Source organism: Cryptomeria japonica, chromosome 9, assembly GCF_030272615.1.
Source record: "Cryptomeria japonica chromosome 9, Sugi_1.0, whole genome shotgun sequence".
In the NCBI taxonomy this organism is placed as follows: domain Eukaryota; kingdom Viridiplantae; phylum Streptophyta; class Pinopsida; order Cupressales; family Cupressaceae; genus Cryptomeria; species Cryptomeria japonica.
In genome coordinates, this window is record NC_081413.1 from 211,286,948 (window position 1) to 211,314,630 (window position 27,683).

Consider the following 27,683-nt stretch of genomic DNA (forward strand, 5'->3'; position numbering starts at 1 on the left):
TGAGTGAATGTTCAAATCTTATTTCAGATTATATGCTTGAGCCAAAGGTATGTTTATTTTTTCAAGAGAGGGATATTAAAGATGTTGATTTATTGCATTTAGTAGATGATGAAAATAATGGATATGTTTCAGTAGTTGATGATGAAAGTAAGGTTCAAAATTATGTTCATGATAAATATGCATATAATTATGATTCGAAAAGCATGTTGAAAGATGTGTGTCATAATAGAAACACTTCTTTGATGATCAGTGTTTGCTTCGGATTGTTTACATTATTAAGTGATGAGAATCAGATTTTTGATAAGGGAAAGAGTTGGTTTCAACTTTGGTGGCTAGGAGCCATATATAAATAAATCGTATATTTGTACAATTGCTTTACTTTAGTTATGTGGTTTTTAATAAGGTACCCTGTTGTTTGGGTAGAATAAGGAACCCCTATTTTTTAGGAGAAGAGAAGTGATCTATTTTTGTGTGGTTTCTTAACCAAAGATTCTAGATTCTTGTGTTGATCTTGCAATAAACCATCCCCAGTCAGAGCCACTATTGGGACTCATAAATTTAAGTGAATTTGAGAGGCCCATTTCAAAATTTTGCTCTTGCACTTTCAAGATACCACTTAAAATCTCGGCTTGAATGGCCTAGTTCGAATAAGGGTAAAATGGAGCTAGATGATTATCAAGGGGTAAGGCCTTGGAAACTTGTTGTACACATTTCATTTAGCCTATGCAGTGTTCTACAACTTTTAGATTTCAGTTTAGATCAGTTTATCAAGTTCCCATTTCAAGGGGTGGACTGAAAGTTGTTCTATGCAATAATTCAAATTTTATTAAGTGGCCTACTTTGAGGCTTTGCATTTCATGACTAGTAGATTGTCATGTTGAAATTAAAAGTGCATTGAATTGTATGAATATAGGTGAGTCCACATGCCAAATTTCATGTCCCTATGAATCCATTTGCTCAGTTTGGCAAGCTCAATCCGTTTGCAGTTTGTATTGTTTGCATAAGTCCCTGTTTTAACAGCTAGTCAGAGCACCACTTTGCATATGTGTAAAATATGCCCAGATGAATGTCATATCAGAATCTTTCTTCCAGGGTACTACTAGTATGAAAGACAAGCTATTTTTCCAATTTAAAGCTCCTACCAATTCGTTTGATTAGTTTTCCAAGACGATTTCTTGAGCCATTTTATTCAGTTTTTTGCACTTTCTTTGTTACATATGTTAAAGTGGTTATTTTCATGAGCTCACCATTTGTACCCTATCAGCTTCCCGGTCAAATAGAGCATTCCATTGTCTTCCTTGTACTTCAAAGTATCTATGCCCCATTTTTTGTTATCCACAGAGACCATTCGATATTTTTAAATGTGTGAACTTCGAGGTCCCTGCACTTGGATTTTATCAAGTTCAAATGCTGACAGAGACATTTAATCAAATTTAACAATTAATATCTCATCATCTGGGATTTATCATGAGGAATGGTTTTGTAGAGTGAATGCCAATATATCAAACAATACGCCTATCAGTTTGTGAAGTCCATGAACATGTTCTGGCCAGTTTTTGAAATGCCTCTTTGGGTTTAAATGTGAAAAAGTAATGCATTTGTCTAACAATTACAAATTAAGTTCCAGTGATCAGAAAACTGTGTCGATCAATTCCAGAGGTGTAAGAAGGGTGTCTTGAGGCATTTCAAAGTTTAGTTGGATTCAAACAAAAAAAATCTTAGTCGGGCCTATTTTGGGGCCCGATCTGGCTCATGGCCATGCATTAATTTTATGGCGAAATGGTCTTAATTTATAGTGATGCATATTAGTACCAGCTCGACCCACATTTGCAACTTGGTTTATTGAGAAATGATTTCATTTCATTCTTGTGTCTGGATAAAGAACAGAGGAAGATTTCTTCGCTGGTGGGAAAGTGGGAGGCAACTTCATTTGACTTGTTATATATGGACCAATGGATATATTCGAAATGCTACTAAGAAAATCATTTTTAGAGTGGAGATTTGAAATTCTTGATACATGTCATCAAGTGCAAAAAGTGAAAAGCATGTTGATAAGGCTTTGGAAATTTTCAAGCAAATGCACACTGGTAGGTCTATTGCCTCCTCCCCTTGCATGCCTCTCCATCTTTCTCCTTGTCTGTCGTGGGTGTAGCATGGTGGCTAAAAAGGTCAAAGAAACTTCCAAGCAAATGAAATTGGCAAACGTAAATGTAGTTCCACGACCCTTGCCAGCATTCCCACGCGTGGTTACCTTGGAGACTTTCAGCAAATGTAATTGGCAAGCTTAAAGTTATGCATTCCCCCAATTTGGTGTTGAAAAAGGTTGAAGAAAGTTTCAAGCAAATGCACTTGGCAGGCATAAAACCAAATTCCACAACCCTTGCCAGCTCCTCCCTATGTGACTAAGGTGTTTGAAGCTTTCATTAAATGCAATTGGCAGGTGTGTTGCCAAGTCCTCTCAATGTTACGCATGAGGTGGAGGTTAGGGAATTCCATAGAAACTTCTAAGCAAATGCATTGGCAGGCTTAAAGCCCAGCCCTCCCATGCGTGAGGTAAAGGCCATTGAAACCTTCAAGAAAATTCAATTGGCAGGTGTAAATCTTAATTCCATGACCAGAACCAGCATCATCCCTGCGTGGTATGGGTAGGGGTTTAAAACAAAAAAACTTTCAAGCAAATGCTCCTGGCATCGCAGAACACATGGATGGTGACATGGGGATGTGTAAATGCATTTATCCCACATTGATAGTGAAGGGGTTTTTCTAAATATTTAAATACAAGAACACTTATATCTATAGTGTCAAGAGCTTGAAGGCTTTTGGCAAGTGGAAGTTCAATGCCCAATGGACCCCACGCATGCGCATGCATCTCGAGGCACCTAAATTTTGTAATAAAATGGAGATTAAAGGTCAAGAAAGTTGGAGTTGATACAACGGTGGTCACTGGACCGCAAAGAAAATTTGCTCAATAGTTACGCATTGTGACTTGGCGACAAGGTCGGCCCAGGTCCAATGGTGGGTTCAGCTCAAGGTGAGGTGGCAGGTTACGTGGCGCCCAGGTGGATTCTAGGTGAATCAAATTGTGACACGTGGCATGGATGGATGCATAGCAAAGGTTAAAAATCAAAATTAAATGTATAGTTTCAAATATAGTGAAAAATGAAAAGATTTAAATGACTGGTTTGCATTCGAGATTAATGGTTGAGGGGTTATTTTTTACCCAAATATACAAGTGTTATATGTCGTTGGAAAGCTATCGGAACGAGGATTTTGTTTCTGCAATTACTTTCAACACATGTCAAATATTTTGAGATCAAATTCCATGAGCATGATGCAAAGAATTTTTTCAGTTGGGGAAAGAGGACACTTGGCAATTTGCTATGCAAATCTGATCTTTTTCCCTCTTCTTTATATTCTCAGTTCTTCTCATTTTGTAAGGGTTCCAGAATTTTTGTGAGAGGGCTCCAAAATTTTGTGTTTCCAATTCTGAGTTTTCTTCTAAATCTATACAGTGTGATGTCTTCTTTCAAACAATGGAGTATGATCCTTGTTGTAGGTGTTTCTAGTTGGAGGTTTATATCTATGTAAGGCATGCATAAACTCACACAGAATTGTCTCTGAGATGTGTTTTCATTTAATTCAAATCAGATCCTCAAGGAGGATCAAGTTTGTCATTAGTAATTGTGTTTGTGAGTGTAATGCTTGTTTGTAGGTATTCTTCAAGGAAGAATTTAAACTATGTAAGCAAGCATTAATAAAATAGGGTTCATATTTTGAATCTAATATTTTTGTGAATGAGGTGAGTAATGCATTTATGTAAGGCATTAATACAGGAATATTTAATGATGAAGATGGATTTGCAGTAGAGATTTTTCATTTACAGTTTGATGTATGACTCCATGCCTTTGGATAAGGCACTAGTCTTGCAGATTTTGGGGATTCTCAGAGATTTTAAAATCAAATTAGAATATATTTTGTTTTTTATTCTGTGGTAATTTTCCACCTATCTCATGCTCCAATTTAGTTGAGATGTCAATGTAGATCTAGCCCATCTGCAGTAACCTCCTTGTTGTTGAGCCTTTTGAGACTCATCTACTTTCTGTTGATGGTGTCTTGTGTGTAATGCATCTGATTCAATGCATCAAAGGTACACCTACCTAGGTTTTGCAGAGCCTGAAGAGTAGAAGGACTTAGATCCTTGTTATGTTGTCCAAGTCCTGAAGTTCTTAATAGATTGAAACTGGCTATTTCATAGATAAATTGTAGGTGAACTTGGGTTACTCATTTTTTAGAACAAAAAGAATAGGCTCTAATCTTCCTTATTGTTGTAGTCCCAAGCTTGTTGTACCATCATAACCATATTTTGTAGCATTTTAAAACCATTTCCATAATGATATAGGGTTAAGAGATCTATTCTCATGTCAGCCTCTTTTCTATATAACCAGTGATTAATATCTTCTTCTAGGGATTCTTCCTCTAAGTCTCCTCATCTGATGAAAGAGCATGAATCTGAATATCTCACTATCTCCTTCCCTTTATCTTGTTTCGTGATGGTATTTTGAGATTTGTTGAAAGACCTTGGAGAGAGATAATTTTTTGACACCCGATGTATTGGATATAGAGTATTCGCCACAACCAATATCTTTGACCCATAAAGAAGATGTTGTAGGTGTATCTTCTTGTGCTTCTCGGATTGACAATGAGTTCGTGTGTGTCATAATTGGTCCTTCTAGGTTATTTGGAACTTGATTGTATGTGCTTTCTCTTAAAGTATTACAGTGTTGAAAGCAGTTAGGATCCCCATGCACAGTTATTTCTACTCCATTGACTAGGAATTTGATGCATTGATGAAAAGTAGAAGGCACCACTTGCATGGCATGTATCCATGGGCATCCCAATAGCATGGTGTATCCCAATTCTTTATCCAACACTTGGAACTTGATGTCTGTAGTATCTGGTCCAATTTGTACCGGTAAGGTGACCAACCCTTCAGAAGGATGTTCCTCATCATCGTAGGCCTTGATGTTGATCTTCTTGGTTAAGTCTATGTGAAATTGGGAATAACCTAATTACTTGATCAACTTAAGATTATAAATATTGAGTCATGCCCCTGCATCTATGAGCACTCTTCTTAATCTCTTGTTATGAACATAAGCTTCTAAATGTAAAGGATCATTGTGCCTGATTCTATATGTGGGGATGTCTTTCTCTATGAAGGCCACCCTGGATGAAGCAGTTATAGTTTCCATCATTTCTTTTAATACACTTTCATCCATGTCTCTGGATAGAATTGAATCTTGCAAAGCTTTATCCAGAATTGCTCTATGAGTTGGTGAAATTCTAAGTAACTCAAAGAGTGAGATTTGAGCAGGAGTCTTTTTCAGTTGATCCATAACATTAAATTTACTTGCTTGATGGGGTGCATGAGGAGGTACTCCTTGTAATGTGACTTTGGATCTATGTGTTACCACTACACAATCTCTATTTCTAGGGTTAATGGAAATGGTTCCAACCATTGTCTCTCCTTCATTAACTGCATTGATTGTATAATCGTATGCAACCTTGGTGTAGTTGACCATATTGTCCTGTCCTTTTGATGTAGATGCTTCTCCTTTGTTATGCTTCACAAAAGGATCTTTGTATATGATATGTGCATGGTTTGATGATCCTTTATTTGTATCTACCATTTCATAACCTTGATCTATCAGGTCCTAGATGAGATTATTGACCTTGTAAAAACTAGATGTTTTGTGTCCCTTGGAATGATGATAATCACATAAATCATTTGCATTCCACCAGGTTGGCTTGAATGGGTCTGGTTCATATGGTCTTGCTTCTAGCAATGATATCATGTTTTTTTGTATCATCTTCTTTAGAGAAACATCAATAGGTTCCCCCAAAGGTGTGAAATTTCTTTTTGGTGCCGTATTTCTCAGAGGTCTAGCTACATTAGATTGGATTGCATTGGTAGTTATTGTAGTTGCATTATTTTCTTGTGATTGATTCACATTTTGGTTTAGTCCTTGTAATAATAGTGTGGGTTGAGCTCTATTGACCACTCTTGCATCAACCACACCATCATTTGTAACATTCTTATTCCTTGACCAAAACTTGGGTTTATCTGCACTTGCATTGTTTGGTATTCTTGCATCTTTACTATTTTTAATAATATCGTGTTCCAACAATCACTTCTCACATTTGAGACCCTTTTCTGTGATATCCTTGAATGCATCAGAACATTGCATTTGTAAAGTATATTTAACTGGTGGAAGGAGATTCTCACTGAATATGTCCACTTGTTCTACCTCTAGTATATTTCATGGATGCCTTCAAAACAATGCCCTCCATCTTTGTAATAAAATAGAAAAGGTCTTTGTTTCTTTCTTCTTTTTGGTGCACAAATCTATCAAGCTCATTGGATTGTCTATATTATGAGAGAATTTTGATATAAACAACTCTGGTAATGAGGTCATTTTATGAGGTAGATGTGAGAACCATTCTAATATGGGCCCTCCAAGACTCTTAGGAAATAGTCTTAGTAGATATGTGTCTTTGTGTGCCACCTCTATGCAAGATGTGAAAAATTATCTTATATGATCCCTTAGATCACCCTTTCCTTTGTATTTATCAAATTTAGGTGTCTCTAAGTGCAGAGGAAAGGGTGGCATATATAGAGATCTATCATAGGGATAAGGTCTGAGATCTTCCATTGTGTAGCTTTTCTTGTCCTTGCTTGCTTTCATGCTCATCATTTGCTTTTGTAAGTTTTTGACTTGTTCATCCAAAATGTATCTTTGTATTAAGGGTATGCCTGGTGCATATAAATTTGTAACATATGGTGAAGAGGTGGTGTATACCGGCATTGTTGAAGATTCTTGACTTTGCACTATATGGAAACCACTACTAGGTTTTTTGAAGTATGTAAACTAGGGCATTGTGTTGGCCTGAGTAGATCCAAATGGATTGGTATGTCCATGTTGTATCTCTTGGCTACTAGTTGCAAATCCTGTTGATACTGATGTAGTTGCTTGTGGAGTACCATTGGATTGTGAGTTGAATATGGGCATTGGTTGGAACCTTGTTGAAGTAACCCCTAAAATTGGTGTACAACTCATAACTGCTTGTGTTGTGTTTAACTGAGTTGGAGCCATTTGTGTGCCTGGAGAAATAATTCATGTAGGAGTTCTTGTTGTAGATGTATCAGATATCTGTGTAGTATTTAGGTTCAATGTTACTCCTAGTGGCATTATTGTAGAGATGTCAAAATCAGGAAGTAGCTTTGCTCCATTTTGAATTAAGAGAGATAGATAGTTGTCTCTATTGTTGTTGATAAGGGCACTGATTAACATTAAGACTTGAGGGTCTTGTTGACATGCCTCTATCTCCTCTTGTGTTAACCTTGTTTGTATTTCCTTTATTGTTGGTAATCTATTGGGATATGTTGGTATCAAATCCCTATTTCTTGACTCATAACTTGAGCTTCTAGGTGTATTCATGTTCCAAGTGGGTTGTTGTATGGGTCATTGTTCAGATCCATCTGATTCTTTTCCTTCTTTGATCTTGTTACTATCATGTGATCTTGACACTCTATGACTTATTATGATCTTCTAAATGAAAATGGTAGATTTATATGGATGCAAGACTTATGACATATGTATGCAATCTATTAATGATGACACCCTCCTAAGATTACTGGTGAGGAACATCTACCATAAGTTTTTCGACAAATTGTCGAAATTCTTCTTGTTCTCTTTGTTCCTTGATTTCTTTTGCTAGCTTTGTATCAAGGCGGATAGATTTAGGGATTTTGTTATCTGTGACAACTTCTACTTCATTGTATTGTGGAAGATAAATTCTTACTTCCCAAGCAAGGTTGTCCAAACCATCAATTATCTCTAATTGATCATTGTCTGGTCCAAGATTGGGTTGTTCGAATGGAAAATCACTGTCTCCTTTTAGAACCATGCAAAGGATATGTTCTTAAGACTTCGATGAAGAAAAGGACTATGGTGAATGAAGACTATGCAAAATGACTTGGGTACTAAGATGTGGAATGTAAGGATTCTATCCTAAGTGGAGTGTAGATGATGGACTTTGACTCTCCTAAGTTGAATGCAAATGATGGGACTTTTTCTCTCCTAATTGTGAAGATTTATACAAGATGTGGATGAAAAAATTAAACTATGCATTCCCTATATGTGTGAGGACCTATGATCACATGAAGCACCATTTTCTTCCATATTATTGAATGTTGGCAAAATTTATTGAACTTGTTGCATGTAAACACTTCATTGTTCTTTTGAATTTTTTACTCTTGATTGTTGTGTTGAGAAACTTTTGGTTGATGTTGGTATGAAAAAATCGGTTTGTATTTGCACTTTGAAATGTTTGATCATGTAGCAAAGACATAGCAGACACATCAAAACAAAAAATAGTAATATAGAAAGAATACTTGTTTAAGGAACTTTTTCAAATCCCCATGAATGTTAGAGTTTATAAAAAACCCATTTTGTTTTTGTTGTAATTTGGTCAATAGATTGCACAACAGGTAGACTCTCAAGGTCAAAAGGTCACAAATATTACCACAGCCCACATCATGATACTTTGTTAGCTCAAACAGCCCTGTCACACCCTAAGGTGCACCCATTTTTTTGCCTTTGTCCGAAAAGTAAACCAAAAAGGTTCACTCCTCAATTGGCTTGCTATCCTGGGAGATATATGGTGAGTCCCTTGGGGGTAGACTCTTCCCCACCCTTGCACTATGATAACAAAGTATCTGGTTACTGACTCAATTGGGCTTCTAAGTTCTAAGGTGTTTAATCAAGCTTATGTTCGAGTGGGCATAGATCCGAGGAATTTAATCATTGTTGTGCCATTATAGCACCTGATGATTACAATTTTCATTTCAAACACATTTATTTATAGTGGTTTAGAATACTTGGTGTTAGTCATTACCACTTTAGGTCTTTCACCTCTCATCGGCCTTATGGGCTTCTCGGGAGGGCATGCCTGCTAAAGGATTTATCCTAATGTTGAAATTGACAGAAAGCATAAAAGAGGTGGGTCTATATTTTTTTATCATGCAGAAGAGGGGAGAGAATATACCTATCACCTCATAAACACAAAAAACAATATTCTTTTTAACCCCAAATTGTAAAGTTTTCTAGTCTAAATGGAGATGTTGCTCCATAAAAAACATGGTGTTCATTTTAACCTTCATAGCCATTGTGAAGCAAAAAGAAGATGGTTTGTGGTTATTTTAATCACACCAAACTGAAGTGTTTCTAAGCTACCCCTATAGAAAATGTTAGTTGATAAATGGTGGGCTATCCGACCTAATTTTTTTTCCTTTTTCAATTACAACTTTTGACCTCATTGTTTGCAAAAATAGAGGTAATTAATGATAGAGATCAGAAAGAAGAATGAACAGAAACATTTTACCCTACTCATGCAAATGCGAACTACTTACCAAGCAATTGCAAACTATTATAATAGAAAATGTGAACTACCTACTGAGCAATTGTGAATTTCTGTAACAGCAATTGCAAATTACTAGAAAATCAATTGTGGACTAGTTAAACTGGAAATTTTTTAGAAAATTAAGCAGAATGAAAAGGCAAAAGAGAGAAGTTATTTTGCAATGATATCACTCCAGATTAGATGAGCCATCACTTCAATGGCATCATAAAAAATAAATTTGGCAAGGAATAGATGAATGCTTTTATGGTATTGAGTGATTGCCTCTTCTTCTTCAAGTTCATGAAGTTTTCTCTCTGCCTTTAGAAGCCTTTGGTATGATCTTTGTTTTCTTCTATGTTGTCTTGTCCTCCTGGCACCTGAAATTTTAAAAGTTACCTTACTTGCCATGGGGTTAGAGACATTTTATGGAAAAAAGATAATTTTTCCAGAATTACAAAATATTGATGGGTTAATCTCGCAAGTGACTATAAACCTAATTAACACAAAAAATCAAAAATTTGGGTTAATCCTACAATTGTACATCAGTTAGATAAATTGTGCATCGAGATGTAATTAATTGCAAATCAAAATGAGGTCAATTGCACATCAATATTGTCAATTGCGAATTTTTGTATTGTCAATTGTGCATTAGATTTCATGTATAGCCCTGCAAACCAGAAACACAAAAAATTAGATCAGAAAGCATGTTTCATGTCAAGTTCACCAAATGTTCTCAGGGTTAAAATCATCATAAATCAATCAGATTATAAGAGTGAATCACAAAATCTAATCTAATTAGAATTAATCCTAAATAACAATTGAATAATGCAAAACCAATTGAATAATAAACAAATGAATCTAATTAAGACTCCCTCAACCAATTTGACAAAGCTTACATTTCTCTTCTCCTTAGTTGTTGTAGAATTGACTCTCGGGTATTGCACTAATTTCTTGCATAGATTAGACAACTATTCCGAAGACTGAGATTCTAGACTAATGTGTGAAAATGATGTTGTATTTATAAATTTTCAACACATAAGGGGTGAGGATTTGAACTCAAGTCCTAATTGATAGTCAATTAAGATTGATTGATCAGTAAACTAGTCGTGATTGATTTGTTAACTCAATAGATTGATCTGTTAATAGGATTGTTTGGAGAGTGAACTCAATTTTTTAACCAGTAGAGTGAATAGACTAGCTAGTTGACTAAATTGATTGGACAAATGACTTAATTGATTGACTAGTCAGAAAAAGATGATTTGGAGTGAAAAGGGGTGATTGAAGAGTTAATTGAGTTAACTGATTAGTCAACTGATTTGATCAATCAATTATGATTTCCACATGTGTTGTAGGATTTTGAAATTGAATTTGATTTTCATTTTCATGGATTTGAATTTGGACTTTTGAATCCTGAAATGCACATGAAATTAACTGAAATAGGTTTGGAATTAGATGAAATTAACTGAAATGTGAATTTGGGGAAATATGAATTTGAGAGAAATAAATTAGATGAAATTATTTGAAATTTCAATTTCAGGAATTGGAGGAATAAATTAATTAATTTAAATAATTAAAATGAATTTATTTAAACATTAGAAATGTGATTAATTAAATAAAAGATTTTTTTTAATCGATAATAGGTATTTCAGCTGCTCTGCAGCATCTCACAAACTTTTTTAGGAAAACAGGGTCTCACCCCTATAATAACCATTCTTTTATGACTGGAGCTATGAACCAGTAGGGTCACAAAGGGGGACCCCATCCCCATGGTGAACATGTCTGAAGCATTAACGCTTCCAATATTTGTCTCCTACAGCTTATCTGTCTGTCATACCATAAATCTCCTTATATCTCCCTTCTCCTTATCTCTCCACTAGACTCCTTATGCCTCCCTACTTATCTCTCCAATCACCTTATATCTCCCTCTCCTTATCTCTCCATATCCCTACTTATCTCTCTAGATGCCTTATATCTCCTGTTACTTATCTCTCCACACACATCACCTTATCACTCCACAACCAGCTCCTTATCACTCCACTGCAACTCCTTATCGCTCCGCTTCAAAGGCCACCCTTATCACTCCACTTGCCTAGGGTAGGGCTAAGACATGGCACCTGGCAAAGGCCATCACAACAAGGCAACATGGATACATAGCGAGGCAGGGAACATCACGTTGAGACCAATGCAGACCAACGGGGGGAATCGTCGACCAGCATCAACAACAACCACTGTGGACAGGCATGAACACCCATCCACCAGACGGTCAATGAGTACACCATCAGCACTAGCATCTGCACGACTAGGTACCACAAGAAGACCTACACAACACGCCAAATCGGGATGGGAATCGAACACAGAACCTCCCTATCAACAGGACTCATGACCACCATCACATTGTGGGGTGAACCCTAAATAATAAAGATTATTTAATTAGGGAATTAATCATAATTAATTAAATAACTAATATTTAATTAATATTTAAGATAGGGTTAATTGATTAATTAATTAGAGAATAGAAATTGAATGATGATTGAGTTAGTTTAGAGGAATAATTAGCTTAATTAAATAATTAAATAATTACTTAATTAATTAGGACGAATGATGAGTACATGATGAAAAAGACATTTTTCAATGTCTACACATTTGATTGAGGATAATAAGTAAACAAATGGTATTGAATGTTATATTTCTTGAGGAACTTCTTTACGTATTTGTTCTTAATGAAGCACCATTGTCAAAAATCAAAGTGAAAGATAAATTGAATTGAGAAATGATATCATCTAGGATGAATTAACAAATTACTTCAGCAATTACGGGTCAAAGGGGAATAGCTTCAACCCATTTCATAAAGTAACATATATTTATGATGATGAAAGAATGTCCTTCAGAAGGAAAAACGAAAACTTTACCAATAGCATCCAAACCCCATAAATATAATGGTCAAGGGACTACTTGAGCTCTAAATTTGTAGGAAAGATCATGAATCAACAAATTATTATATTGATGACATTCATGACACTTTTTTACAAAGACAAGGGAATATTTTTTCATAAATTGTCAATAGTAACCCATATGAAGCAACTTTTGAACCAAAGATTTTCCACTAAAATGCCCCCCACAATGACCTGTATGTGTCTCCGCAAGGGCAATAGGGATCTTGTTGATTTATTAAGACCATTATAGCCTCTTCTATAAAGGACATTAGATAGAATGATGTAATGTGCAACAAGTTTGTAAATTAAAGCTCTAGTATTCTTACTTGTGGGATTGACAAAGGTACCATTGCACAAATATTGAATAATAGGGGATAACCACTCATCATAATCTATGTTAAAATAATATGTGATCTCACTAGAGTTATCAGAAATAGGAGGTGAAGTAATTTTATGGATAATAAATTGATATTTGGTGAAGGGTTCCTTTAGGAATATAAGGGAAGAAACACTTGTCATTGCATTCTCATGTTGATTGTCTTTCTATGTGATAAGTGTGTATGGTGAAAAGTGATGATGAAAAACTATTGTAAAACCATCAATATTCAACCACAAACAATCTAGGTCCTACAATGAAACATTTATCAACACCAATATAGATACCTAATATCATGCAAATCAATAAAATAAAGCAATATTACCATTCACATGTCAAGTAGGGTTTCATTCTCCATTGTCTCCTATCTCCATTGATCTTGTTTGATATATTTGCTCTTAGATTTTATGTGTGCACAAGAGCTCAACAAAGAACGGATTGTGGTTGTGATGTCGCTTGATCACTTGAAGGCTTGATTGACATAGTCATTAGGGTTGATAATGAAGGAGAGTATCTTCTTATATATAAGACACTTTAGGAAATGGAGGGAGAAGATTAAAAGGTGAAGAGAATAAATGGTTGGCTAGGATTAAAGGGTAGGTAGAGGAAATAATTAAATGATAAAGGGGGTGGGTAAGAGAATAATTAAGAGATGAATGACATGTGGCATGGGTAGAAAAGGATAATGAATTAATTAAATAAATAAAGATTTATTTAATTAATAGAGGAAGTGGGATCAATTAAATAAATTTAATATTTATTTAATTTGGAAAAAGGACAACTTCAATAAATAAAATTATTTATTTAAATGAGGAAAGGCTTAGAAGAGAATTAATGAATTAATTAAATAAATAAATATTTATTTAATTAATAGAAGACTTAGGATAAAATAATTAAATAAATAAAATATTTATTTAATTAGATAGGACAATTTTAGGTGTCTACATTTTGCCCCTCTTTGAGACAATGCAGCTTGTCGTGTTGGCTCAAAGAAGATAAAGTGATACAAAGTTTCCCCAAGACAAGAATGATATGCCCCCTTAAGAGATTGGATGAAAATGACTAAAAGGGTTGTAGATAATCTCTCAATAAGAAAGAAAGACTAGGAAGGACTAACAAGATATGGTGACAAGGTCATGCAAGAAGAAGAGACTGACATGGGAAACTATGGTTAAGTAGCCTATATGATAGGGCCACAAGGAAAACATCCTCAATTGCATCCACACAGCTAAGAGATCAAAGTGCAGAGAGAGCTTAGAGAAGTCAGAGTAGTAAGTGACGATGGATAGGGTTCACAGATTCGATTGAGTCTAGCGATATCAGAGACCAAACAACATGGGTGAGTACATTTTTGCATTTATTATTGTCATTAATGCATTTTAGGGTAGATAAACAAAAATAAAAAATCGGTATTTTGCACTGCGAACTCATCTAGGTCAATGCCAGGCACATCTAGGTAGGATAAGTGCATCTAGGATAGGTTTGGTTGCGTCTGTGAATGTAATCGCATCTAGGTTTGATAGGGACGTGACTATGTGAAGAAGGCATGTATGTGTCATAAAGGCGCATTTATGTAGGACAACGGCCCGTCTATGATGTGCAAGCATGTCTAGGGAAAGAAAGCATATTTGGGTTGATGATATACATGTTTGCATTGTAAAAACATGTTTATGTCTAAGTAGGCTTAAACTGACATTTCTGTGATGAAAATACGTTGTTGATTGGATAAGTTGCTGCCCTAGGGAGACAAACTAAGAGATAGGCTAGAATTGACAATTTTATGATAAACATACATTGCCAATTGGATAAGTTGTTGAGAGGATACACTCAAGCAAGGCCTCTAAACAGGATCAAGTGCAATGTGATGAACATATACACTAGGATGTAGCATCATGTGATAAGCATAAGCACTAGGATAGTAGCACTATGTGATGGATATGAGTACCACTAGGATTGACATAATTGGTTTGCTTTGATGCAGGATTACTTGCCCCAGATAGAGTCACAAGAGAGATTCCATATGACACAAAGGTTACGACTGGAGTTGACCTTTGATGAGTGAGCAGCTGTCGAGGGTATGGGATTGAGACATATCATCTATATGCGTAAGATTCGGGTGAATAGAGGATTACTAACCACTCTAGTGGAGATATGGCACTCTGAGACCTGTTCATTTCATTTGTCGATTGGCGAGATGTCAGTCACTTTAGAGGATGTTTATAGGATTTTGAAGACTGGTCCATGGTGAGCTAGTGTTGTATGATAGAGAGGGCGATAGCGATGCACTAAGATGAGTCTTTAGTAACCCAGAGATGGAGATGAGATCGGGTCATGTTAGCTGGGATGTTATGCTAGCTACTAGACGTAGACTACCGGTAGTAGTTGGAGGAGTGATTAGTGGTTACCTTTGTCCAAACAGGGTGACGCAAGGTATGGTTGTTAGTTGGGGGAAGACTCTAGAGACATTGGTGACACAACACACTAGATATGCATGGGGTATGTGTGTATTAGCACATTTGTATCATGAGCTTCATTGTTTTCTATATCTTGGTGGTTGCAGGTTAGGGTATGGGGTGACTTTATTATAGGTATGGCCATATGAGCACATTACAATGACTAGACTGATTCACTTTAAAGGGAGAGGGAATGGATAGTCCTATGCACACTTCTATAGTATGATTACTTCCTAGCCACAGATTGGGAAGGTGGAATATTGGAGATTGGTAATAGATGACATAGATAGTGTCATATGGAGACCCTATCTTGCCTATGAAGATTGGGAGGAGGATGCTACAAAGATTCTGTATGTTTTCAAGAGTAGGTATTTGATCTAGCGAACAACCTATATACTCGGTAGACATCTCATTGGCAAGGTATACAGGCAATTTTGGCAGCAGCAAAGGATGCCTCAAGGATCTAGAGAGTTTGCACGGATAGTGCGAGAGTGGGATCACTAGGGGCTGATTTTGTCCTATGATGTTGTAGTTACATAGTTTGAGAAGATGGTTCTTATGCCATGGGATCTAATAAGGAATGTGGTTGATGCAAGTATAGATGGAGAGTATGATGCCTATTTTGCAGCACACCCGGTACCGAGGTTGATAGATCCAGATGAGCCTATGGTAGCGGAGGATGATGATGAGGAGGAGGATGAGGATAGGGGTGGAGGGAGACAAAGGAAGTAGAGGAGAGGAGTGGCAAGGAGGGTGGTGAGGGGCAGGGGTGGAAAAAGGGATGCTAGAGAGAGGGTTGATGAGAGACATGATCCAGAGGGAGGGAGGCTACCAAGACCACCGAGGGGTAGAGGAGGACAGGTCTTACAGGTTGGTGGATAGATACTAGGAAAGGCACCAGGGACAGATGCACAGGTACAGGATAGGAAGGAGGAGGGTCCTCAAGGTGGAGATGAGGAGGAGGATGAGCTACTAGCATTGTGAGAGATTGCAGCAAGATAGGCCGATGAGATCAAGGATCTCGAGAGAGACGTGACTCGATTGAGGTGACAGTTAGTAGAGATACAGAGGGAGAGGGATTAGGCCATCTAGAGGTACACTAAGGTTGAGGAGGCACTGAGGGTAAGTAGGAGAGCAGTTGAGGACACAGGGGCTAGATATGCATATGTCTCACATGCAAGAGAGGAGATAGTCTACTACATAGATTTGTACTATGTAGTTGTTCCTCCATAGTTGAGGGCTATTTGCTTCAGGAGAGCTTCTAGGATGACTACCATAGGAGGTAGAGACAAATGACAGGCATCTAGTGGCGGGGTTATGGGTCCACCCACACAAGGAAACAAAGGAGGTGATCTTAGAGAAGGGACTTCAAGAGCTCAAATTCCTTTGAGGCCAGCTGTCTCTGAGGGAGGGAGTTCATTATAGCTCTCTTAGATCTAGTTTTTGTATTAGTATTTTGTAAGATGATGTAGACACCTTTGGGTGATTTTATAGCCATATGTATTATTGGCATCATTGTAGCATGATGCTTATGATTTTATATATATATATATATATATATATATATATGAGATGACTCATTCCTTGCGGCAACTATATACATGTGTACTATGTGCTTATTATTATATATGATGATTTTATGATGCTACTGATATGGATGAAACTATGTACATGATGAAATGCAATATATTTGTTTTCTTTTATGTTTTATATGTAATGCATGATGCAAAAGTGAATTCACTATAAATGGATGTATGACATGCTATGATTATTTACACAATGAGAATGCAAATGTATATATGATATACTAATCACTCGTGTGTGCAGGATGTGATGTAATTATGATATCTATATGTATGCATATAATAAAAATTACTAATATGTGGTAATGCAAGTACAAACTACATGAAATGAATATTTTTCTGTGTGTTATTATACTCAGTCATTTGATAGCGGGCTACACGCACTCAAGAAGGACAATGGAGGTCAATCAAGAAAGGGGCATGGAAGGTAGAAGATATGGAAGTGAAAGAGCTTCTTGTTCTATTATCATCATTGATCTTTATTATGGCAAATAGGTTATGACAATCGAGGTATAGGTTCAACCCAAAAAACTCATTGTACCCATTTGCATAGAGATCAGATTGTCACAAACAAGGAATGCCCCAATTCATACTAGACTCACAATGTCCTCATATCCTTGGACAAGGTATAGCATTACTAAGAGACAATCTAGCAAACAATATGTTAACATATCCCATCCTTGTCTTTCTAGTCAAAGACATCCTGGAAACATAATCTCTAGTCAGAGACATCCTGAAATAGCTAAAAGACATGTCACCAAAAGATAAAATCAAAAGAAAACCAAGACCCAACACAACCACACAATGAAATCTTCAAGTTATTTGTGTTTCCTACCACATATGTTAACATGTTTGATTTGGTCATAATGTTGTTATCCTGATAAAAGACCAATAATGCAAAAAACCATGTTGTTGCCAAAGTCTGATGAAAGATTTGATTTGTTGAAAGCTCACTGCTACTTGGGTCTCATCTAAAACTGATACTTTATTGCAAAGATCAAAACTTTATTGTGGGATTGGTGATACAAATGATCTTTTATTGCGGATTGATGATGCAAGTGATCTTTTATTGCGGATTGTGCATGAAAAGAAGGATGAAGAAAAAGACGATGCTCCTCAAAACATACAATGCTCAAGGTGCCACTTCCATCACTAGATTTAGGATTTTTTGCCCCAGTTGTAGGTTGGACCTAATTTATTATGGAAGGAAAGGGGGAAAAGGAAGGTTTATTATGAATGGCTAACCAATCTTAGGTAGATCAATAACAAGACATGACGAGAATGGGTAAGTTTATTATGGAGGAGTAGGTTGTGAGTGTGTGCAAGGTGAAAGGATGAGATTGAATCTTGAAGGAGAGAGGAGCAATGTCTCTACACATGGCATCGGTAACCCCGTGTTTTCACCATGCTACTTGTCTAGGGTGCCACTGAACTGGTTTTCACCATTGGATGGATTTACTTCTCTTTACTTTTATAATTTTTTCAATTTTTTTGTGTCACAAGGTGCATGTTCGCCTGGTTTTCACCAAGTAACGATTTTGTTATTTTTATGATTTTTTTATATTTTTGATATTTTATTGTATTTTTTAATTAGGATATTCTGAAAAGCTATGTGTAGAACCTTCGAAGGTGCATGTTGTTAATCGGATCTTCCAAAGGTTCTCCATCTGGTGTTGAGAGCTGATATGCACCTGATCCATAGACTGTTGTGATGACATAAGAACCAAGCCAATTGGGCTCAAATTTTTATTTATTTTCTCGGTCTTGCTGATTTTTGGGATTCTCTCTCAATACTAAGTCACCTGCCTAATATGTACAAGGATTTACCTAATGATTGTAGTTGCATCATTCCTTGACTAAATGATATGTTGTTTTGAGATTGTGCTTGAAGCAACCAAGATCAAAGAGACCAATAGATAGCACAATGACAAGAGCTAAAATATGTGACAATAATAAACTGTATTCTTATAAGATGCAAAAGAGATCAACTGAATCATCAAGAATTACATTTGTTGTATGATAAGCCTTCTTATAAAGGAAAGGCTAAGAGATAAGAGAGCACACAATGATGAAATTTGGCTCAATGAGATGCAAGGGTAGGTAGGGGTAAGTAGGAGAAATAGTAAAATATTCCACATGAGGTGGATCACCCACTGAAGGTGGAATTATCACTCCACAATAAGTAGATATGATAAAGTAACAACAAGATCACACCATAAAAGGTGTAATATCTCCTACATACACACTCCCAATGTATGCACATCTCCCTAAGTGTCTCATATGCAAACTACAATGTTATGCATGTACCTAAGTAAACTTAAGTAAAGTGTAATTATATCCAACATGAATAAATAATTACACCACACCCCCCCTTAAGTAGCTTAGGGGAATGCACTTAAGTCTACAATGCAACTAAGCAATGGAAGATGGGTTCCAGCTACAAGGTCATGTTAGGTACCCATGGACAAATGCAAATTCAATCTCCCATAAAGCGGGGCAAGAGAGAAAAACCCAATTGGAAAAAAAACTTCCCCAAAAAGAGAGATGAAAACTATACAAAGAACTATCAAAGAAGCATGTGAAGGACAACACCCCATGTGAGGAAAACGTCCCCCCCATATGAGAGAAGAAGAAGAAGAGAAGCTAGGCATCCCTCCCTCAATGTAGAATCTACACCAATGGTAGAATCTCAAGAATAAATAAAGAAATTGCTCCACAATTATCGAACAACATTCCTCCCCTTAGGAAGAAACAAAACCAAAGGTGTATCCATGAAGTCTCCCAAATAATGAAGGGAAGATGTAGGAAAAAAACTCATGATGAATGGAGTCTCTTAAAACTGCTCAATTGTCCCCATGTCGATGTTGAAAGTTACCCCCTCCAAAGGTGGTGTACTAATCCACACTACTGAGAAAGGCACTCCAAGATCTAGTGGAGAAGAATGTAGAACATGATCCAAAGACTCACATGTCTCCTCTAAAGATAAAGGGACCTCCTCCAACTATTGTACATAAGTATCCACAATCATGTCAACCTCGAAAGAATGATCATGTAGAGAATGAACAAGAGGGCAAAGTTTTCCCTTGCAACAATTGAACAAGGATCATCTTCATCAAAGAGAAGATGATTGTCATCAATGATGTCTCCCAAGTTTACAATGTATGACTCCACAAACAAACCTGCAATGTTTGTCAAGTAGTCATCCCAGGAAACTGAAGCTGGAAGACAAGATATATCCTGTTGCATTGAATCATAAGAAGGCAAAACTGTCGCATAAGGCAAAATAGGTGATGTGATATCAAGAGGAGGAGATGAAATACAAGGCTCAAGAATAGGGTCACATGTGAGAATCCCCAGGTTCAAGTACCCAAAGTTCTTCTCAAAATTTGAATCATCACAAGAAGTGTGATCATCATATGTAAAATCATCCTCATCAATAGGAAAAAAATCTGAAAAGGAATATAACTGAGATGCATGATCCACAACCCCAGTCGCAATGATATCTCTACTCTCCAAGTCTCTAATGATAACTGACTCAGGTGTGAACTCCACAATTTTATTTGTTTCCCCATATGTGATTTGATAGATGGAAAGAAGATTGTTTTTCAAATGGGGTATACACAACACATCATTGAAGGAGTTATCCCCAATAGAAATAGATCATTTCCCAATCACATCCATGTATGTATGATTTCCCATCAAAATATGTGGCATGGTGCAAGGCTCAAATGAAGAAAACATAGACTGCGAAGATGCCATATGATGAGAAGCCCCTGAATCTAGAAGCCATCTCCCTGAATCATGACTTGTAGTAGAACAAAGATCTTGTCCTTTTCTTGTCCCAAAAGAGTGAGTCTTCCCACTTATTGAGGCCATGAATTCTTTCCCTTTCCCCTTTGATTCTAAGGAAGTGGAAGGTGATTAATCCTCCTTCTTGTAGGCATTAGGCAAATCAATGTTGTTCTTTTTGAGGATATGTATGAGCTCATCAATCTTCTTAGAATGGAAACGATGCTCCTCATGACCAACCTTTTTACAATAGGCACAAGTAGGTCTCTCCTTCTTTGGTGAATTGTTCTTCTTGGAAGAGGATGAATCACCTTGTTGTGGAGAAGGTGGTGCTTTGTCCTTAGGATTTGATTTCCATTTCTTCTTGTTTGAGTTGTCCTTTCCTTGATTTCCTTTGTTCCCTTGAGTTGCCACATATGCTTGAGACTTAGAAGTCTTAAGAATGTCCATGCTTATAAACTTTGTTTGTTCCATCATCAACATGACACTGAAAGCATCAAATATAGGCATTGTGTAGCTTGAACCCATTGCCATCCTATGGGTTTGGAAACTAGAAACAAATGTTGCATATTCTTGTTGGAGCTTGCCCATCAAATTGAAGATCAATTGAGTATCTTTCTTATCATTGCCACAATCCTTGAGTTATGTCCTTAACTCTTCTTCCTTAGTGACGTAATCTTATATTGTATCAAATTTCTTGGGATCTAGCATGGTGAGATCACTATCAATTTGATATCTCCTAATCTCATCAACTTGATCATACAAGTCTTGAAACTTTTTCCAAGCATCCTTAATTGTAGTACATTTCTCAATATGAAAGATGAGATCTTTTGATACATACTTTCTTAAGGTACCAATTGCCATGATGTTCTTAGTGAGCCAATCCAAGTGACCATTAGGACCAACCTTAGGATCAATGAGAGCAACAATAGTTCCATCAATATAATGAGTTAACCCATTTTCCATTAGTTTACTCCATGCATCAATTTTCCAAGTAGCATAATTATGTGGAGTTAAGAGAGGAAACTTAGGAGAAACCATAGCATAAAAATGAAAGAACACAAGAGAGAAAAAGCACAAGAGACACCTCCCCAAATGATGCTTTTGGCACTTTATATGTAGTCCGTGTACAATAGGCCACTTGGAAACAATGGAAAAGTGGACTTTTGATTTTATTTTACAACTTGCCACAATAGGTTAAGAACTACAATGAAAAAGACCAAAAGGATAGATCCATGCAATAAAAGTGTCAAATTGACCAAAAAAGACCATATATTGAAAGTACATTTTTCACTCAAAATCACTGCAAACTGATAGCAGATTATGAAAGTAGACAAAAAATCACACACTTTCAAAAAAATGGCATCTGAAAAGGAGTTTGTATGAGCCCAAATGGAGTCTTGGAAGTTGTAGAAATGGGGATTAGACAAGTACAGTAAAAAATAACTGAATTTTCTAAAAAATTTGTCCACCCAAATCAGAAAACAACACCACCACGTGAAAGTATATGAAAAATTACACCATTTCAAAAATAAATGCACTAAAAAGGGAGCCAAAATGAGCAAGATATGGCCTTCCAAAGTTGAACTACAAAACTGAAAAGCTCAATGAGAGGGGCCCGCTAAATTTTTTAAAAGATGACATCATGAAAACATGAGGTGAAATTTGATGGCCATATGGCCGTCACTAGACCATTACACCCCTATTGATTGGAGTCCATATTGTATGAACTGATGATGTGGCAGAACCTGATTGGTCAAAAATGTTGACGTGTTCGTACGGACGATGATGTGGAAGGTACGGTCAACAGACATGTCAGTATGTGTGGTGTGTTGAGGTGGCATATGGAGCTGAAGTGTCATGACATGTGGCAGTACTGACAAGATGATTAGGCTATACAGACTACTGATGTGGACTGTCAACTGGGCAGTGACTCCGTGATGACATGGCACCGTACATTGATGTGTGCAGGTGACAGGGTTGTCTGCATTGCAGTACAGACTACCACTATGCCACACTGACTGGGCTTGGCATGGGCACCATGTATCAAAATGTGTGCAACTTACATGGGTTCCTAGGTGGCGGCAGGTGTCTACTGGAAGGGCGTTCACCTACAGGAGGTGCCAGATTGGTGACAGACAAGTAGGTGGTCGACGACGGTGAAGAAGTAGTTAGTCGGGGGTAGGAGGACTGGATGGTCAAAATATAGATGAAGGCTAGCAAACAGTTGATCGGCAGACAGTCGAGAGTCAAAACTACATTGTCGGTGGAACTACTAGGCGCTGAAGCAGGTGGAGACCATCGAGAGGAGTTGAAAGTTGTCGAGAGTGGGGGTGGCATTGCTAGAAGCAGCAGATGTTGTGGCTAGTGTACGCAAAGGTGTCGGTGGCAGGGTCAGCCAAAATCATATTCCCTGCAACATATAAATGTAGTACGAGTACGGTGGGGGTGGAGGTGACACGACCCCCCCTCCTACAAATTTTTTTTTTAGTAAAAACTTTTCAAATACCCCCCAAAAAAATAAAAATGTGAATTTTATAATATTGAAATATATTAAAAAGAAAATTCGCAAAATATATATATATATATATATATTTATTTATTTATTTATTTATTTATTTTAAATCGTATCGCACAGTGTAATAGGCTGAATTTTTCCTCCAAAGCCCTAAATCTGATTTTCACCAAATATAGGCAAATTTATAGTCAAAATTCATGGAAATGACCACCCGGACACAATGGTGAGGTAAGAATTGGTCTAGAACACCTCTAAAAGATACTTCTCCTTAGATCTACCTCTTGACCTCCTTTAATGATGCAATAAAATCTCTCCAAAGGCTATGCAATGGCGCTCCAACTGCTTTGATACCATGTAGAGTTTTGCCATCACGCCAAAAGCACATACTTGTAGTGGAGAGGGATCTCATCGTTAATATAGTATCTACGCGAACACCCCCCACATGATAGAGTCCTATAAAACCACATACCATGTAGGTTTCATACACACTATGTACCATGTCGATAAGCCAAGCTTATGTGGATGAAGGGTCTAGGGCTTGAGGACTCAAATTGATGACCTGCGCTTTGATACCATGTGAGATTATGATTGAAGCAACCAAGATCAAAGAGACCAATAGATAGAACAATGACAAGAGAGATCAAATAAGTGACAAGAATAAACTATATTCCTATTAAGATGCAAAAGAGATCAACTGGATTATCAAGAATTACATTTGTTGTATGATAAGTCTGCTTATAAAGGCAAGGCTAAGAGATAAGAGAGCACAAATGATGACATGTGGCTCAATGAGATGCAAGCCTAAGTAGGGGTGAGTAGGAGAAATAGTAAAATATTCCACATGAGGTGGATCACCCACCGAAGGTGGAATTATCACTCCACAATAAGTGGATATGATAAAGAAACAACAAGATCACACTATAAAAGGTGGAATTTCTCCTACATACACACTCCCAATGTTTGTGCATCTCCCTAAGTGTCTCATATGCAAACTAAAATGTTATGCATGTACCTAAGTAAACTTAAGTAAAGTGTAATTATATCCAACATGAATAAATAATTACACCAACAGTTGCTCCCTTGATTGTCTTCCTTGATGAAGGAATTAAGGTAGAATTACTAATGTGTGGACTATGTAGGCCCATATGCATGTCACCTAAATAAGTTTGGGCATCCTTGACAACAAAGTCCTTCAAGGAAGTTCTATTAAAGGTCCACTAATGTTATGTATTGCCAAAAAGGAATGGATGTGTGGAACAACTGGATGAGGAATGAAGGCTTATGATTGTGAAAAGAAGTAAAAGTAGGATAGCATGATGGAGACTTAATAAAAACAACAATTATTCTTTTTGACTTGAAATTTTAGAACTTTTGCCCCCGGCTATTTTGATATTAAGGGAGAAAAACTCTTGTTCATTTTTCTTCATAGGATTTTTATCCTTGACTTTTATTTTTACAAATTCCAATAGCTTTTGATTTTGATTTGGACTGAAGGACTTCTCTTTATTTTTGAATTTTAGATTTTTCTTTTCATAGCTTGATTTTTTATCCCCAATGAGTAAAGGCTTTTCTGATTCTTGTTGATCCGAGTTTGGGAGAGGAGTGGAAATGGAATTGAAATGGTAAAGCTTTGTGAGTTCTCAAGAGGGCTGGTGATACACTCAATATATTCTTCATTGGAACCACTCTTAGGACTATTGATATCAAGAGTTCCTTGCACAGCTAGAGGAGATTTGTATTAAAATTAGTAGCCATAACATAAGGTGGTTCAAACCCAATTCCTTGATATTGCAAATTTTTTGTAGGTTGTTCATGTCGACTAGATATCTTAGGAGATAGTGGGAGTTGATCAGCATGAAAGATATACTCACCACATCCTATGTCTTTAACCTTATATTTTTCTTTTAGCTCTTCTTGTTTGGATGTAGAAGGTTTTAATGATTCTGGATCCACATATGCTGAAGATGGGACAACTTCTCGATTTACTGGGATTGTTATTACTTATTTCTGATCTAGGTCACAAGTTATTGCAATATATGAACAAATTTGGATCACCTTTGATGATCACTTCGACTCCATTGTGTGGGAATTTGACACATTGATGATATGTTGATGGAACAACTCTCATTTCATGAATCCATAGGCATCCCAACCACATATTATATGTGAGCTCTAAATCAAGGACCTGACAAACCACATCCTCCAAAACTGGCCCAACTCTAAGATGTAAGGTGATTGTGCCCTTGGATGAGCATTCTTCATCATCATATGCCTTTATGGTGATTGCATGTGTAGAATTCATAGCCTTTTCAAAATATCCCAATTGCTTAATAGTGTTCAATGTGCAAATTTTCAAACATTCTCCTCCATCTATCAAGACTCATTTTATTCAATTTTTATAGATAAAGGCTTCAATATGTAGAGGTGCATTATGAGGTTGGGTTATGAATGCATCATCATCTTCTTTGAATGGAAGGATATGCAGAACAAAAAGGTATCCCACCATGTCTTGAAATTGATCCACGTTCATATCAATGGGTACGAAGGTCTCTCTCAAAGTTTTATCAAGAATGGCCTTATGTGTGGGGATATGCGTAAAAGTTCAAGGATGGAAATGAGGGTGGGTGTCCTCCCTAACTAATCTACAAGGTCATACTCATTCTTGGTGGATGATGAGGTTGTGGTTTTGGATGGAATACCTTGCAAAGTGACTTTACCTCGATGGGTTGTGACATTACATTTGGAGGTTTCATTTTTGGAAGATGAGGAAGATGGTCCAATGCCTTTCAAAAAAAAGTTACTCCTTTGGGTAGAACTCTCAGGAGCTCTGTCCTTGATGATGATGGTTGAAACATGAATGTCCATTGAAATGTGATTAATAGTAAAATCATAATCACAGGGCGTCTTGGTATAATTAGCTTGATTATCTATTGTTTTGGATTTTCCTTTGTCATGTTTATGAAATGGCTCCTTACACATCACATGCTCTTCATTGGAGGTATGACCATCAAATTCTATTTCGACTATGTCAATGAGATCCTCTATGATATTATTTAATATGTTACAATTTCTAGTTAAATGCCCTTTACTCTTGTGATACTCACAATATTCATCATCATTCCACCAATTTGGTTTTACTTTTGGCTCATATGGTAGATTATCTGGTAGTGTTATTAGCTTGTTTGCCACTAACTTCTTCAATGTTGTTTCAATCAGTTCTCCCAATGGAGTGTATTTCCTTTGAGGTTTTGATTTCCTTTGATTGTTTACTTAATTGTTTGTATTAGAAGAACTTGCACTAGGGAAAGTAATCTTAGGTTTCACAACATTTGCATCTACTACCCCATCATTGATTGTGTTCTTATTCTTGTTCCAAAAATGGGGTTTGTCTTTCTCATTTGATTCCTCTTTCTTTTCTTTGAATATCTTTATTACACCTTGTTCAATAAGGACTTTCTCTGTTGCCATTCCTTTCTGAATAACCTCTTTAAAGGTAGACAAACAAGCCTTTCTTAGCTCATATCCAATATCCTTGTTGACGTTTTGAGTGAACATTTCTACCATTTGTTTTTGTGGGATATCACAAGAGCATCGACTAGCAAGAGCTCTCCATCGCTGTAAAAATGAAGAGAAAGATTCCCCATTTTTCTGCTTAGTATTACAAAAGGTAGCCACTTACACATGTATTTCTGTTGGATTTTGCCAAGATCAAGAGCTCAATGAAATGTACAAAATAGAGACATAATATGGGACAAGAATAAACTATATTCTCATCAATAGAAAATGATCAATAACATGGCTCAATAGTTCAATAGTTACATACAATGAATAGAGGCCTGCTTATACAGGCAAGGCCATATGGATGTATGAGCACACAAATATGACATGTGGCTCAATAAGAAACAAGGGTAGGTAGGAAATAGGTGTGGGTAGGTAGGAGAAATAATATAATATTCCACGTGAGGTGGATCACCCACTGAATGTGGAGTGTAACAACAAGATCAACACCATAAAAGGTGGAATTTCTCCTACACACACTATCCCAATGTGGCACAAACACCCAAGTGTCTCATATCCAAACTACTATGAAATGCATTATCCTAAGTAAACTTAAGTAAGTGTAATAATATCCATGATGAATAATTATTTACACCAACACCCCCCCCTTAAGTGCAACTTAGGGGAATGTACTTCAAGTCTACAATGCAACTAAGCAATGCAATATGGGTCCCGACTACAAGGCCATGTTAGGTACCCATGTACAAATGCAAATGCATGCAAACCAATGCAATGAAATCTCTCACAAAGTGGGGAAAGAGAGAAAAACCCAATGGAAAAAAACCCTCCCCCCAAAAAGAGATGAAAGCTATACAAGAGAACTCTCATAGAAGAATGTGAAGGACAAAACCCCATATGAGGAAAAAGTCCCCCCCATATGAGAGAAGAAGAGAAGTCAAACTGTGACCCCCCCTCAATGGAGAATCTGCACCAATGATAGAAGCTTGATGTATGAAGAAACTGCTCCATGAACGTCGAACAACATTCCTCCCCTTAGGAAGAAACAAAAACAAA